This window comes from Cornus florida, unplaced genomic scaffold (genome assembly GCF_030987335.1).
Source record: "Cornus florida cultivar Cherokee Brave unplaced genomic scaffold, ASM3098733v1 CherokeeBrave_3.0.0_Hap2_Chr07, whole genome shotgun sequence".
Taxonomy (NCBI): domain Eukaryota; kingdom Viridiplantae; phylum Streptophyta; class Magnoliopsida; order Cornales; family Cornaceae; genus Cornus; species Cornus florida.
The window spans coordinates 17,538,523-17,549,497 of NW_026775577.1; the positions used below are offsets into that span (position 1 = coordinate 17,538,523).

General features: G+C 38.9%; 1 pseudogene; it reads right to left on the minus strand.

Annotated features, from left to right (window-relative positions):
- Nucleotides 1-314: 314 nt before the first annotated feature.
- Nucleotides 315-413, minus strand: LOC132267757 (small nucleolar RNA R71; annotated as a pseudogene).
- Nucleotides 414-10,975: the final 10,562 nt, after the last annotated feature.

Below are 10,975 nucleotides of genomic sequence, written 5' to 3' on the forward strand. Positions count from 1 at the left end.
ATTCAATTGCCACCATTTAGAGCACACCACTATGAGATCAAACCACAAACCATTCAAATGCTTACTAACTATTATGGACTTCCAAGTGAAGAACCCTACAAGCATTTGGATGAGTTTTTTGAAGTATGTTCCACCGTGAGATACACGGACATGCCGGAAGAGGTCTTAAGGCTTAAACTTTTTCCATTCACCCTTAACGATAAGGCAAAATATTGGTTTAACAATCTTAGGCCTTTTTTAATAACTTCTTGGGCAGAAATGCAACAAGAGTTCTTGAAGAAGTACTATCTGGTTTCTAAGACCAATGCCATGAGAACCTCAATTTGAGAGTTTTCACACGAGGATAGGGAAACGTTCCATGAGGCATGGGAAAGATTCAATGAATTGCTTAGGAAGTGTCCACATCATGACATGCCCAAATGACAATTAGTTCAATATTTCTTTGAGAGCTTATCGGACAATTACAAGGGCATGGTTGATGCTTCCATGGGTGGCTCTTACATTGATAGGCATGAGGATGACGTGTGGCGTTTTTATGAGAGCATGAGTGAGAATTCTTTGCATCGAACTTTATCTTCCAAGAATGGTAGGAATTCAAGTGGAAGGAAGAGCGTTGGCTTACATCAAGTCGACCATTCCAATGAAATAGCCGCCGAGATGAAATCCTTATCTTAAAGGTTTGATCACTTCTTGATTAACCAAAACTCGGCAAATCAAGTATCTTCCATCCCTAACCATTCTCATCATGCATCCAATAAGACATGTATGACTTGTTCAAGTGTTTTACATTCTACTTCCAATTATCCCCATGGACATGTGCAAAGTAAGCAACATGAACAAGTCAATGTAGCTTTTGTTAATCAAGGGAACAACCCTTATGGCAATCATTATAATCCTAGTTGGAGGAATTGCCCGAATTTCTCTTGGAAAAACCAAGGGGAAGGCTCAAACCCTCCCCAAGGTGGTTTCCAAGGGAAGTATGTTCCACCTCCGATGCAAAGCCAAGGTTCCCAAGGACATAGATCATTTCAATCACAAGGAAACCAATTCTCTAATTCTCATTTTCTTAATCAACCATCATATTCTCAAGGAAATGCTAGGAGTCCCGCTTTTGAAGAAAAAGTTTTGACCGCTCTAGGCACTCTAGAGGCTAACACTCAATTGCTTCATTCTCATTTTCAATCCATTGCTAAGCTAGAAACCCAAGTAGGGCAAATAGCTAGTACTTTGAATGCTAGAGAGAAAGGGAAAATGCCTTTTAATGCCCCACAAAGCAATAATGTGTTGTGGAGACTCATTCCTCATCGGAAGGTCACATAATAGAGCATGTCAACACGGTGACTACCTTAAGAAGTGGGAATATTGTGGACAACCAAGTGGGTATATCCAATGAAGAGAGTGAACCGGTGCAACCACAAGTTGACACCCGTCCCGTTTCTTATCCTATTCCTCCTTCATTGCATATGCATGATTTTTCAAATGAGAATATCTTGAAAAGTGATTTTGAAAAGAAAAATGTGCAACATGATTTCAAAACTTCTCGTGTTGAAGAGACTTCAAAGAAAATGTCTGAAAAGGTTTTTGAGCCAAGAGCTTCATTTCCGGATGCCTTAAAAGGATCAATTTCAAATGACAAGCAAAAGGCCAAAGCAAATGAAATTATGGATGTGTTTAAGCAAGTGAAAGTCAATCTTCCACTTTTGGATGCAATTAAGCAAATTTCGGCTTATGCCAAGTTTTTAAAAGACTTATGCACCCAAAAGAGGAAGAACAAAAGCCAAGCACATAGGAAAGTGGTCTTAACTGAGCAAGTAAGCTCAATTTTGCAGCATAACACTCTTCTGAAGTTTAAGGACCCCGGTTCACCTACCACTTCATGCATCATTGGAGATCATATCATTAATCGAGCTCTTCTTGACTTAGGAGCAAGTGTTAATCTTCTTCCATACTCGGTATATGTTAAATTAGGCTTAGGAGACTTGAAACCGACGTCGGTGGTTTTGCAACTTGCCGACCGATCCATCAAAAAGCCTAGGGATATCATTGAGGTCGTATTGATTAAGATTGATAAATTCTTCTTCCCCGTTGATTTCGTTGTCATTGACACAGAACCAGTCCCGAATCCTAAGAGCCAAATTCCCGTTATCCTTGGCCATCCTTTCTTGGCAACCACAAATGCCAACATTAATTGTAAGACAGGGATAATGAAGATTTCATTTGGCCACATGAAAGTAAAGTTGAATATTTATAATCCAACCCCCAATTCATTTGACAAGCATGAAGAAGTTAATGTTGTGGAGAAATGTCATGACCTTAAATGTGAAGGAATTGAGTTTTTGTGTGAGACCAACATTTCAAAAAGTTCATCTTCAACCCTGCGTTCTAAGAAAATTGTTTCAAATTCTTGCTTTGAAGGGGCATGGAAGCCCAATGATCATTGTAACCAAAGACCAAAAATTTCTTTTGAGCCTAATCCAACAAGTTCCTTAAAGAACCATTTGTTGGGTGGAGTTCAAAACACTTATCACCCCATCAAGGAGGGAATGCACTACAAGATGTTTGATCCGGGTTAAAAGAGCCCAACGTCTTGCTAGAGACATTAAAGACTAGTAAGATATTTCGTAGGGTGTCAAAACCCTATTCCTCCCTCATTTCTATCTTTAATTTCATTTTTTACAAAGTCTAGATATTGGCTTTGGGTTCATATGCATTGCTAGGAACTGTGATTAGGATTGCATGCACTCTTATGTTGAAATTGAGCATTTTGCATAAGTTCGATCGATCTCAAAATTAGTTCAATCGATCGAACTTCCCACCTGCATCAAACCTGCATCCAAATCACTCTCTGTCCAATCATTCGAACAAAACTTGCATATTTCAGCTCTTTGTCCCATCGTTCGAACTTGTTCCTAGATCGATCTTTAGTTCTTCAATCGATCCAACTTTATCTTGGATCGATCTGCAGTTCCAACACTTAGAAAAATTTTGAACCTACATCCACCTGCATCCAAAGGCCTCTCTGTCTCATCGATCGAACATTTCTTCAAATCTTTGCATTCTCGATCGATCGAAAGTATTCTGAGATCAATCTTGGAGAAATCGATCTTTGTTTTTTGATTTTCAATTTTGACTTTGTTTGACTTTGTTTTAAATTTTTAATTTCAAAAATTTAAAATATATATATATATATATAAATATAAATAAATAAATATTTTCCAAAAATCCTAAAAATACTTTTACTTTTATTTATTTTTATTTTTCAAAAATCCCAAAAATATTTTGTCACTTAAGAGGAGAGATCGATTTCGGTTCGATCGATCTGAGGATTCAGTTCGATCAATCGAACTGGCAAGAGAATGTTTTTAAAAATCAATTTAGGGTCATTCGATCGATTTCACAAGAATCGATCTCAAACCCTCGTTTCACCCTTCGCTGCTGCATCCCAACTTTTCTCCATCTCCGGCAAGACTCTGGTGACCATCCCAAGCGTCAAATCTCTCTTTCTCTTCTCGGATCTAGGATCTCATCTTCATATCACCTTCTCTTTCGATTCCGGTAAGATCCGAGATTTCATCTATGACTTCAAGACTTTGATTTGAGGAATCCATGCTTTAATTGTTAGATCTATGTTGTTTTGATGATGCATATTGCCATTAATGACATTTTGAAGCTTTGTATATATGTGTATATATATGTATATATATGTTTTATATTTTCTTGATTTTAATTTCGATTTCGGGGGTCACGGGCCTAATCAAGTGATCAAGTGTAAATGGGCCCACGACCATGTTCGTGAAAGCCCCGTGCCATCCACGGCACAGATCTGTGACTTTTTGAGTTTCACCTCACAGTTCGATCGATCGAACTTTTTATTCAATCGATCTGTAACAGATCGATCTCACTTATTTTCAATCGATCGAACTTGCATCGATCTCACATTTTTGTGATCGATCGAACTTCACATATATATTTCACACATTTTACACAGCATCTCTTGTGTTTCATGTTATCTCATATATGCCCAATGCCTGTGTTTTTCACATTGGATACATTCCATACTTATACTGTCTAGCATGTTTCACATTATGTCACTCATTCCTTGTCATTTGCATAGATTCATGTTCCTTATCTGTTTTGTCTATTCTATTTGACATACATGATTCTATCAACTGAGCTTTAATTCTTTATATTGGCACTGACTTCCTTTTTACAAGTTTTTCTTTTATTTTTATAGGCCATGGCTAGGGTCAAGACTATTGCTCATGGACACTATCACCGCAGGGCCACGTGGAGTTTGGACGACGAGGCAGGACCATCTTGATGGTTCGGAGGCCGCACTACCATCAAGCTTGGAGAGTGTGTGTTTTAAGGTGAGAGCCAAGAGTTTTACATTTATAAAAGCCACTATTACCTTTCACTAAAAATATAGCTAGGGCGAGTAGGGATCGTCCCAAGGGATTGTGAGGGTCGAACAAGGTTGTGGAATCGCTATTAGAGCTAGTAGGTCGAGTGATCAAACAATTAGTTGGTTAGTTGATTAGAGAACAACTAAATTAAACTAAGTGAGAACAAAAGAATGCAAATAAGAGTAAATAAGAGAGAGAGATCTTGGGATTTAGAGATCACCACCAAGCAATGCATTTCTATACCATTGATAAGTGACTAATGAGGGCAAATGGTGTGTTGTAATATTGGTGTGTGTGTGTGTTTGGTTGATTCAACAAGCAAGGATGACTAGTTAAGCATGAATTGTCTAAACATCATGTGAAAGGCACAATATATCTAAGTAATGAAACATATATTGTCTAAATAACATGTGAAAGGCACAATAGATCAAAACAAGTCATTAATCCTTTCATTAAGCTCACAATCCAAATATAACACAAGGTTAGAGACATATGCTACTTGTATTCAAAAGCTTGGATCATCAAACAACAAGCATGGATTGTCCTCCCATTTAACACTACACTACAATTACACTACATCTACACTACTAGCATGAAAATAAATTAGGGGAAAGGCACAATCCATCAAGGAATAAGTATGAACCATCAAGAAAATCACAAGAGCATTCCATTAAGCACTATGTTTTGACAATCTCTAAATCTATAGTATCAATACACATAGACATGCATCAATAACACTAAATCTAGAGACAAGCATATGAACATCTATTCTAGCATACATAGACATATGGATATAATGAGATGATCAATTGGAAGCATTAAACCACATAAATCATTGATAAACAAGATCTATATATGTAAAAGTGTTAAAACATTAATTACAACACTAATCCCTCAATAATACACAAGATTAAGATATAGAAAGCATGCTTGGGGCTAACTCTAGCCCCAAGAGGATGTCTAGCCACTCATGGTGATGTTGCTCCAACCCTCAAGGGCTAACTCCATGGAAGAAATCTGTTCCTTGTTGATGAAGAACTCCAATGGTGTCTCTAGCCGCTTCCTCTTTTCTTCTACATTAATAATAGCCTCTCAAATGCTAAGTCTCTTGTATATTGTCTCTCCTTCAAAAAGTGCATCATATTCCTCTTATAGGTAGGTTAAGTGACACACCAAATGAGCTAGGGTCGTGCAAAGAATATTCTCTAATGATTGGATAGACGACGGATTGAATAAGCTGGCTTTTTAACTTTTTCGCACTAGAGGAAGTTCGATCGATCGAACCTTAGACTTCGATCGATCGAACTGGCTGAGATCTATCAAACTTAGGCTGGATCGATCCAACTGGTTGAGCTTTTTGGGAAAAGACAAATCTGAGATATTTTGGGAGATATTTTTGGGAAAAGGACAAAAGTGGTTAGTGGGTGGTACAGCTGTGGATAAGATCAATCATTTGAATAAGGACAAAAGTGTTCGATCGATCGAAGGGTGGTGTTGGATCGATCGAACTTTAGACTTTTTACTTTGGGTTAAGGCTTGGATTTATCTTGAAGTGCTGAGATCGATCAGTGTTCGATCGATCGAACCTTGAAGTTGGATTAATCGAACTTTGCTGCTTCCCACCTTTAGCTTCATTTGCTTCCTTCTTTCTCCACTTTGCTCCTTTCTTTGTTTAATCCCAAAATTGCTTCAATTAAGCTCTTATTTGGCTGAGTTAGCTTATTTTCGGGATTAGTGCTTGAAAATGAAAATAATACGAAATCAATCTAAAATGGTAAAATAAGATATATAAAGGTACCAGAATGCCTAAGCTTAAGGGGTTTAAATACGCACTTTTCAGCACTCATCACACCCCCAAACTTAAATATTGCTAGTTCCTAGCAATGAACTAGAAAGTAAATGATTGAAATGAACAACTATATAAGTATGAATCTAGAAAACAATAAATGGATAACGCCACTTTCGTAGGGAACACGATTGCACTTAGCACATGCAACAAGCCCTTTAAACCCCTAGGTTACCCCTAGTGGATGAGTGAAGTCTCGTGAGGGTTTCCAGAAATGATACCCACAAACATTAAGCTCATTCTTTCAAAAGTGGTACCAATATTGCAAACAAGCATTGAGAGAAAACTACCTCAAGTATGCAATTTTTCAAACATTTCCAAGCAATCTTCCAAAATTTCAACATCAAGTAACCAAGTATGGTCCTCCACACATCAAGAAAATGATCATGAAAATCAAAACAACTCTAGAATCCTTCTTGAGTGGACCGGCATCAAATGTGTTGCTATTTTAGCCAACTAGAGAAATGATCACATCCTTACCCTCAAACTAGCACACAAATCTAGTACCGATCATTAAGACAAAAAGTGAACCTTTTATTAAAGCTTTATTGTTCTAGGTGTGCTTATTCTTTTCACTCGATTTTTTTATTTTTTTTATTTTTATAGGATCAAAGATGGAAGCATGGTGCAATGTGTTGATCTATTAAGCTTTTTAACGATTCATGAGGTCGATCGTTAGGTCAATGACCAAACCAGACGGCTTTAGGGCATTAGGCATTCAAATACCCCTACGGACTTATAAGCTCAAATCAACTAGGCTACAAATCAAGACAACCTCCATCTAATCATTTCCCACTTCTCACCTTTTGGGAGAAATCCTCACTTTTTATTACTTTTGCAACTTCTTCTTCTTCTTCTTCTTTTTTTTTTTTTTTTTTTTTTAATCAATTATTAACCTAGAGTTTGGGCCCTTCACCTTTCGGTGCGAGAAGTTTAGTGCTTGATAAGGCTAGAATCCCAGCTACTTAGTGAAAAGGGTTGTTATCCACCTTTATCAAGAATGAAAGCTTTCAATGCACTACTAGTCCAATTGGGATATAACCAATTCAATAATTGACAAAGCATGTACCCCATAAATGAATGCTAGTATGCGCCGGTGCTAGTGTAGAATCCTAGAATGAATCTCAAAACAATCACAAAATCAAGATGATGTGACCAAAAGTGCAAGCAAGATATCAATCTTTCGAAAAATTTACTCCTAAATGGCTTCCACAAGGCATACAAGGAGTATTGGACTCTCAAGTCAAGCAATTTTTAAATTTTAAGCAATATAGTCCTCCAAAGATCAAAATCATAGCTAGATATGGACCAATCATAGAAATATCCCTCAAATACACAAGTCATGCTCAAAATTTTGAATTTAAAACTAACACTGTAAAACACCATTCCCCCCAAACTTAAATGGCACAATGTCCTCAATGTGCAAGAGAACAAAGGAAAGAGTATACCAGTGCAACTAAGCAAGAATGATCGGGACTGAAGTATCCGAAGTGGAGGGAATGGCCCCTCCAAACTTGGGATGAACTGTGGTCCTAAAAATTGGCACTTGGATAAACTCATCAGATAACAAAATGGGATAATTAGTGCACAGTGGACATGCAAGTGTAAATAGGATAAACAAATAAATAGATGAGAGAGGTATAAGGGTGGTCTTGAAAATCGGAAAGCACTCTCTCACTGAAGTCACTGTGATGCACATGATGGAGTCAAACATAGAGATATGAGAATATAATCATATGACATCCATAGCAAAAATAGATATATAAAATAGATAAAGTGCAGGTACAACAAAAATATCAAAGCCGACAGACCGGCTGTAAATATAATCGTACTGTACAGTGACAAAAATAAAGTATCAATAGTAGAGAGGGATCATGAGATAGAAGGAACTGGGAACTCAGGAGGATGAGATAAGACGGGCAGGTCGAGCTCCGTGGATATCTCTGGATAGATCTCAGAACATAGTCGCGACGTCCATGCGGAAGGCAACAAAATCAACTCTATAGGCTATAAGATCAGCTCGTATGGCAACAACAACATCCTTAAGAGTCTGCAGGCGTACTCCAAAGCCGGGGGTCAGATCTGGAGCCTTAGGTATAGAAGAGTCAGAAGAAAGCTCTTGAGTCTGCTGCTGCTCGTGAATGGGCGACCCAGCTAGAGAGTACGGCTCTGTGGCATCTGCAGGGCGCTCTAAGTCAATATCTATATACTCAGTAGCTGGATCGACTGGTGTGTCATCTACTACGGGATCTGCTGCGGCTGCCTGAGCTGCTGCCTCTGCCTCCTCCTCTGCAGCCACTACCGCGCGGTCCTGCAGTCCAATAATAATGGCGTTGTAACTCTTGGTCCAGTCCTTCTTCAGAAAGTGACAGGAACCTCTCTCGGGGTGCTCCCGAGGATGAATAGGGTAGCGTTGGTCGATCAAAATCTGGGTGATGAGGTGGCTGAATGGAAGAGACTTAGCCCGTCCGGGCGTCTCCTTGCTAATATACTCGTCAAATAACTTCCTCATCACGCTCTAGATGAGCGCGGGAATGGACACCCAGTGCCCGGTGTAGAAGGCGTAGAGGGCTGTCAAATAATCCCCCCTCCTCTGAATCTTGTGCCCGGCCATGTAGATATTCCAGAAGAACACGGAATCAATAAACCACAGGTCATCTGGAAGGAATGTTCGGGTGGCGAAGGTCTCGCCAGTGGTATGGTGACTTGTAAGAAAGACCGCCATGTCGTCATATGAAAGCTTGTATAGCCTCGGATATGTCTCTTGAAGCTTTGGAGGACAACGGTGGGGGCAGTGGCAAGAGCGGGCTAGTGAGTACATTGTGATAGTGATCTGATGGCCATCTACAGAAGTGACCAGCTCTGCTGTGGTACGCATGGATGGTCAGAGGTTCTGGTAGAACAACCGTACCAGCCGCAGGTAGACTGGCTCTGTGACTGGGGCAAGAATAGCTGCCAGACCCCTCTGAATGATATCATGGTAAGCTGATTGGGTCAGCACCGATCTGGAGAAAAAGGCCGTGTCGAACACTGACTCATGGTCGACCGCCATATGCGCATATTTAGGCACGGGCCTATCACGCTCTTGAGCTGGCTGGCATGGTGAAGATGGTACAGGTGAATGCTTAGTGCCCGCATGTGGTGGAGATGGTGATGGTGTAAATGCAGGATGAGTCGCAGAGGTGGATGGAATATGGTCAGCCTCTACCTCAACCTCGTGAGATGGTGACTGAGGTGGGGTAGCCTGTGCTGGCTCCTCTGTCCGTGGTCTGATATGGCGCTGAGGCCCGTGTTGCCTGTTGGCAACGGTCTTCCTCTTAACCGTGGCCTGCAAAAAGAAAAAGAAAAACTTACAATGGGAGTTAGTGCCAGAATAAGAAATTTTAAGCACAATATAGAAACATATATTTCAAGTAAAATAGACAAAACAGATATGACAATGCAAGTGGCAAGATAAGAAGCATGCTAAACAATATAAGTATGAAATGCATCCAATGTGGAATATCAAAGGCATTGGGCATATATAAGATAGCATGAACATAAGGCATAATGAATGAAGTGTGTGTGTGAGATCTGTGAAGTTCGATCGATCACAAAAAGGAGTAAGATTGATCACAAAAGTTGGATCGATCGAAAATAAGTGAGATCGATGTTACAACTTCGATCGATCTGAGACATGAGTTCGATCGATCTCTCAAGATCGATCTGAGATACAAGTTCGATCGATCGAACTATGAGATGAATGTAAACAGTCACATATCTGTGACTTTGGAAACACGGGGCCCACACGAACGTGTTCGTGGGCCCATCAACACAATACATCATCAAAAAGTATCACCCAATCATGGCCCATCCTCCCAAACACATATATATACATACGAAGCATATACACACATATATAAACATAGAAACTCAGTGCTTCAAAGTTTCAAAAATGGAGATTCAATCATGAAAATGGCATAGATTCGACACATAGAGTATGTATGGATGAGATTGAAGCTTAAATGAACATGAGATGCTCGGATCTTCCCTCAAATCGAAAGGAGAGAAGTGGATGCGAAGATTGGATGAGATCCAAGATGAGAGAGGTAGATGTGAAGCTTGGATCTTGTCGGAGAACTCGCCGAAGATGAAAGAGATGAGGTTGCACAGTGGTGACAAAAAGGGGTTGGGGTTTGGAGGGTTGGATAGATCTAAATGATCGATCTTGAGATCCTCCAGGTCTATTTTAAAAACATTTCCGATAGAGTTCGATCGACCGAACTAAGACTTCAGATCGATCGAACTTTGGTGAACTCTCTACAAAGTATTTTTGAATTTTTGAAATTTTTGAAAAATGCAAAACTAAAATTAAAAATTAGAATTAAAATTAAAAATTGTAAAATAAAATAAAATAAAATATTTTTGGGGTTTTTTTTTAATTGAATAATCAATAATAATTAAAACAAAATCTTTTTGTATTTTTGAAATATTTTTGAGAAATAAAATAAAATGAAAATGAAATGAAAATAAAATAAAATAAAAGTGAAAATATTTTTGGATTTTTAAAATTCAAAAAGTCAAAACAAAGTCAAAATAATGAAATGAAGATCTAAGATCAATCGAAACAAGAGTTTGATCGATCAGACAGAGAGCAAGAACATGCAGGTTTTTGGCTCAGAAAATTGGCTAAGTGTTGGAACTTGAAGATTGATCGAACTTGGAAGTTGGATCGATCGAAGAA